This window comes from Gavialis gangeticus, unplaced genomic scaffold (assembly GCF_001723915.1).
Source record: "Gavialis gangeticus isolate Ggan-Ray unplaced genomic scaffold, GavGan_comp1, whole genome shotgun sequence".
NCBI classification, from domain to species: domain Eukaryota; kingdom Metazoa; phylum Chordata; order Crocodylia; family Gavialidae; genus Gavialis; species Gavialis gangeticus.
The window spans coordinates 5,165,607-5,172,053 of NW_017728995.1; positions in this window are offsets into that span (position 1 = coordinate 5,165,607).

Genomic DNA, 6,447 nt, shown 5'->3' on the forward strand with positions numbered 1-6,447 from the left:
TTCTGTGCCTGTAGCATTTGACACGTGCAAACATGACATGCAACCAATTTAAAAACGGTCCAAAATATTTGCAGCATCTAGGCTAAAGCTGATCTCTCTGACCTCAGACTACAGAACAAAACCTGAAAGAATGCCTCCTCTCTCCAGATACAAGAAAAAAGAAACAGAAACCAGACAGGAGATAATTTAACAGCTGAAGGAGGAGGAGATGCAGTTTTATATCTGATCATTTTTAAACATTTCTTTTTAAATAGTAAGCTACAGAATTTTTTTTCTCTCTCCTTCCTTCAAAAGTGGAATTGTTCTTTCAAATTACCCTGACCCAAGTCCCAGGATGGAAATCTGGTCCATGGATCTGGTCCATTCAAATCTGGTCCATGGATAGTCTGAGGTAAGCAGATAAGACAAGAAGATAATGTGTGTTCTTCAGTGCAATACGCAGCACTTGCTAATATCCCTAGAAATGTCAAGGATAGCGGAATGTAAAACTGAAATATTATTATGTACAGAAAGGTTATTTTTTACATGTATTTGTAATCAATTTTTAATCCTTTCAAGGCCTATACAGTGAGATTAATGTTAATGATAATTCATGTATTTAAGAGTGAAGGTATACAAAATAAAGTGTCAATAAAATACTTAAGACCCCCCTCCAGAAAACTACTAAAATATTTTTAAGAGATTTACTGTCAGTCTTTTAGGGTGGCCAGTATATTTCTTTCATATTTGCAGAATTCATAATCCTAAAGTCACGCCAATAAATCCTTAATATCATACTATCACACATTTTATATCTGTATCTGTAGGGATTAATGTATGTGAGCCTGTATATGCAAGCTACTTTGTCTTCATAGCCAGAGTATGGTTAAAATGCCCTATTTTGAACTGAATATTTAGTGGTACTCTCTGTTGTAGTTTTGAGACTTAACTAAAGCACAATAAAAATAAAGTATATTTCATAAATGAATGAGTGGATTTCTTCTTTCTGGGTCTGCATTTCTATCAGAATGTGTTTTCTATGTCCAGACTTGAAAATACCATAAACCATACAACTAGAATATTTCATATTGTTCAAATCAGTAACAACAAATATTCCTGTACAGTAAATAATGCTTTATAGATATTTGGGGATGCTTTTGCTTCTAAATAAAAGGAGACTACAATGTACTAAAAGAAACATTTCTCCAATAATTTTGTTGTTGTTACCTGTGCTATAAATGGATTGGTAATACTGTGGTCAAACTATGTACTGCTTCCTACAGGAAAAACAAATTAATTTAGGACTGCTAACATGGCATGTAGACTGCAAGTCTTGCAGTGAACTAGAGTAATTGCCTATTTCATTCTCTGATTTTAGCCATCAGGCAACAAATGTATCTATTAAATGAGAAATGGAAAAAACACCCTTAGGCATTCCCAACACATTTTTTCTTTTAAATACATTTGGCAAGACATAATAGAATACCAGAAATCTTTAATAAAGAGAATACACTACATTTGGTTCTCATCTCTCTCTCTCTCTCTCTGTACATTTAGGAAGGAAAATAACCAAACAGGAAATCTGGAAAAGAAAGGAGGCTACTTTCCAACAGCTACTTGTGGTGCAGGCAACAGAATATCCATCTCCTGATCAGAAGGAGACAGGAATCTTTGGCAACAACCTAATTTTATTTCAAGGCAGAAAGGCTACTGACAGACAAATATCAGGGTTTGTTGTTGTTTTTGTATGAACACTTCTGCTGAAAGCTAGACTGAAATTACTGATAGATCCAGTATCACCCATATCGTCTTCAGTGCCCTGCCTTCCCATTTTCATGAAGATTGTTTATTTTCTGTACTACTCATAAATATCACCTTTTCCAGTAATACAGAAATGACTTAGTCAAGTTTCCTACTGTACTTCATTATTCATGGATTGTATTTGTAGTTTTTCCCACTGTGCCTGGCAAGAGCCTTTGGGCCTAGTCCCACAATGGACTGTGCTGTAGTGTGCCTGTACAAAACCCCATCCATATCAGCAAGACCTCCCCTGGAGCTGATTTTTTTTGGTTTGAATATGGGGGAAAGCCAATGATAAATAAATACTTTTTGCTCCAGCAGTGTCTCAGCAAGGCTTTAAGATAAGTTACTAAAGTTTAAAATCAACAGGATAACCTGCATTCAGGAGTTTTAAAAGTGTTGGCTAAGAAGTTTTACTGCTATTAATGTTGATTTTCATTATGTCCTGGAACCTGCTATAAGTCTGAATAAATTCCAGAGGACAGCATGGCAGCTAATCCTGCAACAGTAAAAAAAAATGGTAAATGTGATGACATGTAATTTAATGCTTATCAGAGTGACATCAGCTTTGGGAAAAATAATGGAATAGCTGATACAGGATTCAGTTAAAAAATTAAAGCTGTTATGTAATTAATGCCAACCAATATGGGTTTTGGGGAAAATAGATCTTGATATCTTTTGAAGATAAATTTGATGTATAAAAGTAGTAGTATGAATGCAGGAGACTTCACTAAGGCATCTGATTTGGTGCTCTGTGATATTTTGATTAAGAAACTAGAATGACACAAAATCAGGCTGGTACACATTAAGCAGATTAGAAATTTTCTAACGAAATGTAATTGTAAACCCGGAGTCAGCGCTGAATGGGAAATATGACCTACAGTGAGAAACCCTGGGAGGTCAATTCATTGAGAGTGTGCCTGTCTACAACTGCATTTTGGAACTATTTGAAGGTTGGACCTCAACTACCTCAAACCACATGGAGCTACTCCCTGTCCCCCTTACCTTGCTAAGGATACATGTGGGAAGCACAGAAAAACAGACAGCTAGTAAGCAGACTGATTCCTTGCAGAAGAGGATCAGGAAAGTCAAACAGCCATTCTAGGAATCAAACTCACACGTACTTGGTTCTAATCAGGAGACTGTAAGCAGGGTGTAGAAAGGCCAGTGGTGATTTCCCTGTGCTCTGCCCTGCAGCATTCTACTCCTATTTGGGAACAGAAATTTTATAATAGAGAAGCCTTCAACCTAGCTGCCAGAGATAAACAGATCCTCTGGCTTGAAGATGAAGTTATGCAAATTCAGAGGAGAAAATAACAGACAGATTTTTAAAAGGCAGGCTAATTCACAACTGATATACAAATATTTGCTTCTCCGTCACTGTTGTGGACCTAAGGGTGGATTTTTTTTTTAAAGATATCTACTTCAAACAAGAATTAATTCAAGGAATTGCCTGCATCATGCAAACAATGGCATTATGAAGCTATCACTTGCAGGACTGTAGTCTGTGTTTGGTAAACCTTACCAAGCTTCATCCTGCAAATACCTCCTCACAAGTTGCACTGACTTCAGTGGGAATGGATGGGAAGAACTGGACCCATTATGTTGGAATGCAGAGAACAGTGCCTAATTATACTGCTACTACCACAGCCACTATTGTTGTTGCTGTTGTTGCAGTTTCACCAAAAAGAGATCAAGATTGTCTTATACTGAGTACCGTGCCCATGAATCATTAAAACATAGTCCTTGTCCCAAAGAGCTGATGCACATGCTTGAACTAAACACTTAAGTGCATGGAGAACTGTAAAAATTTTGAAGTAATTCAGTGTAATTCTTACCAAAATAAACTGTTTAAAAATCTTCTTTTACATACACCACACTATGCTGAGCTTGTTAAAACACAGTGGTGGCATGTAAAGAAAATCAAGTTTATGCAATTGAAATACTCAAATACAATTACCATAAATACTTTGTGAAGTTATTATCTTGCAAATAAAGCTTTACCTTTCTGTCCAGCATCCCACACAAATCTAAGGGGGAAAATGTGAAAATGTCTCAGTACACACTTGGATTTTTGACATCATGTCCCTTTTTTCAATTGTTATCTGTCAGGGATGTCCAATGAAGAAATTCTTGTCTCTTTACAATCATTTCATTCCTATTGCTTTTCAGTATCGTTACAGAAAATGTATTACTTTCAGATCTGATTTACTCTGATGTTCCAGTAATTTCTGCAATATGAATTACAAATGGAATACAGGTGGCATTGACTAAATTTTTATTTGAAAGTCAGCTATTTTCTGGAACTTGTGTGGGATAGGTATGTTTACAAAAGCTAAGTATAGAGAGAACATGGCTGCTGTGATTCCTAGGGCTCCATGGTGTGCAAAACCCCCAGCCCCTGGAGACTGCAGCTGTTGCAATTCCTAAGGCTCAGGGATTTTCCCTGGGCATGGTGCACTGGTGGGGGAGCAGGTGCCCCTGCCATACATGCCTGGCCCTGCACCACCCAGCCCCCAGAGCCAGCCAGTGCCATTGCCCAATCCCTGCTGATGACAAGTGCAAGCAGGAGCCTGTCAGCGGGAGGAGCAGATATCCCTACTATGTGGGTCCAGCCCCTGCTGTGCAGACCCAACTGAGTGGGGAGCTGAGCCAGGTCTTACTACAGGCATACCTCATTTTATTGCGCTTCGCTTTATTGCGCTTCACAGATATTGCGTTTTTTACAAATTGAGGCAAGACCCTCCACCAGCAAAAAGATTACGACTCGCTGAAGGCTCAGATGATGGTTAGCATTTTTTAGCAATAAAGTATTTTTTAATTAAGGTATGTACATTGTTTTTTTAGACATAATGCTATTGCACACTTAATAGACTACAGTATAGTGTAAACATAACTTTTATATGCACTGGGAAATCAAAAAATTTGTGTGACTCGCTTTATTGTGATATTCGCTTTATTGTGGTGGTCTGGAACCAAACCCACAATATCTCCGAGGTATGCCTGTAGTCAAAATAAATGGGAGTAGGAATAAAGTCTGAGGATTTATCACATGCAAATGCCAGCAAATCAGACCAGTCCCACCAGTTGTTCACTGAACACTCAATTCTGCATCTCTTCTTTATGCTGAGTTTTACCTTACACCATAGATTGTGTAACTGAAAGTGGATTATACCAGAGTTAAAATACAGTAATAGAAAGTCCTAGACTTCCCCAAAATCCAGTTGGGAAAGGGAAGAACATTTGTAAACGTAGTCCTTTCTGACTGGGAATACAATACTGGCAATTACAGAAATACTTGGTAAATATAACGTCCTACCAGAATTGCTTCAAAACACTGGAGTTTTTTATACTTTTAGAAAAGAGTCAAGGCTGCAAATTGCTAGTTAGAACCTTGAGCATATCTACAATGAGAAAGTTTTTCCTGTGTAAAGGTTTATTACAAATTCATGACATGGCAAACATCTGCAACCACTGACTACTAGTTCAAGAGTAACTGCATTTGTTATAGCTTCAATAAGTATGCACCCAGGTACTTAAAAATCTATTTTAATGATGTCTCCAGGAATAATAATGTCCCATATTACAAAAAAAGAGGCAAAAGGTACATATCTTTTACATATAATGAAAAATATGTTCACAGTGAAAGCAAAACATTTTAAAACCCAAAATAAAGCTAATCTTGCTCCCTACAAGGAAGATTTTGTATATTTTTGTAATCACCCACTCATTTTTCAGTGTTATATAGAAAAAGCCCTTTTCTCAAAATCATGTGATTATGGTAAGCCAACTACATATTTTGCTGTGTGAGCTGTAAATACTGTACTGACTGTCAACAATTTAGAAGTATAATTACCAACATAAAGAAAACAGCTCTGCTACTGTATTCAAGTTACATAAACAGCCAATAGCAAAAATACATAACAAAATGTATGGAAAACAAGATTTTCCTGCTCTTTTACACAGAATCTTCAAACTTTCTTTTTCATCCAACTTTGAAACTGAAGCAAACATTCAACAAGTGGAAGAAAAAGACCACCACCATTCTAATGCCCTAAAATGTGGAAAGACAATCTACATGTTATTTGAAAATTTTCTTCAATCCTAATTCTACAAATTTATAGCTGTCAATTTGTAGTTCATGCATTGAAGGATTTAAAACTGACATTAGCAAACAGGTAAGTACAATTTAGATAAGAAACAGTTTTACCAAGGAAGGGTCTGATCCAGGACAAAGAAATTTGTCCCATAAGTAGTCCTATTGACTTCAATGGGAACACTGAGGACAGAAAGCCTCATGCTCAGTAGAGTATGATCCAAAAGGGTGGCCCTTCTAATATTTTCTTTGAAAGCAACTAAAAGGTTTAGGAAAAACAGCAAGAGATTTACTGCATGAATTGCAGTGTTCTGCTAATGTGCACCTATGTGCTAAGCTCTTGTTATTAAAATGTACATGCATTACAAATACAGAACACTGTGAATGTTCAGATCTATTACATGCAAATAATTCCCTGACTAATTCACTTCATAATTTCTAAATAAAAATAAGACTTACATAAGAATGGATCATTTACATGCTCTTTGACAGGAAAGGACACATTAATCAAGACTAAATCACAAGTTTAGAATTGCATTACTAAATAATTTAAACACCAAAAGCTGCACTTC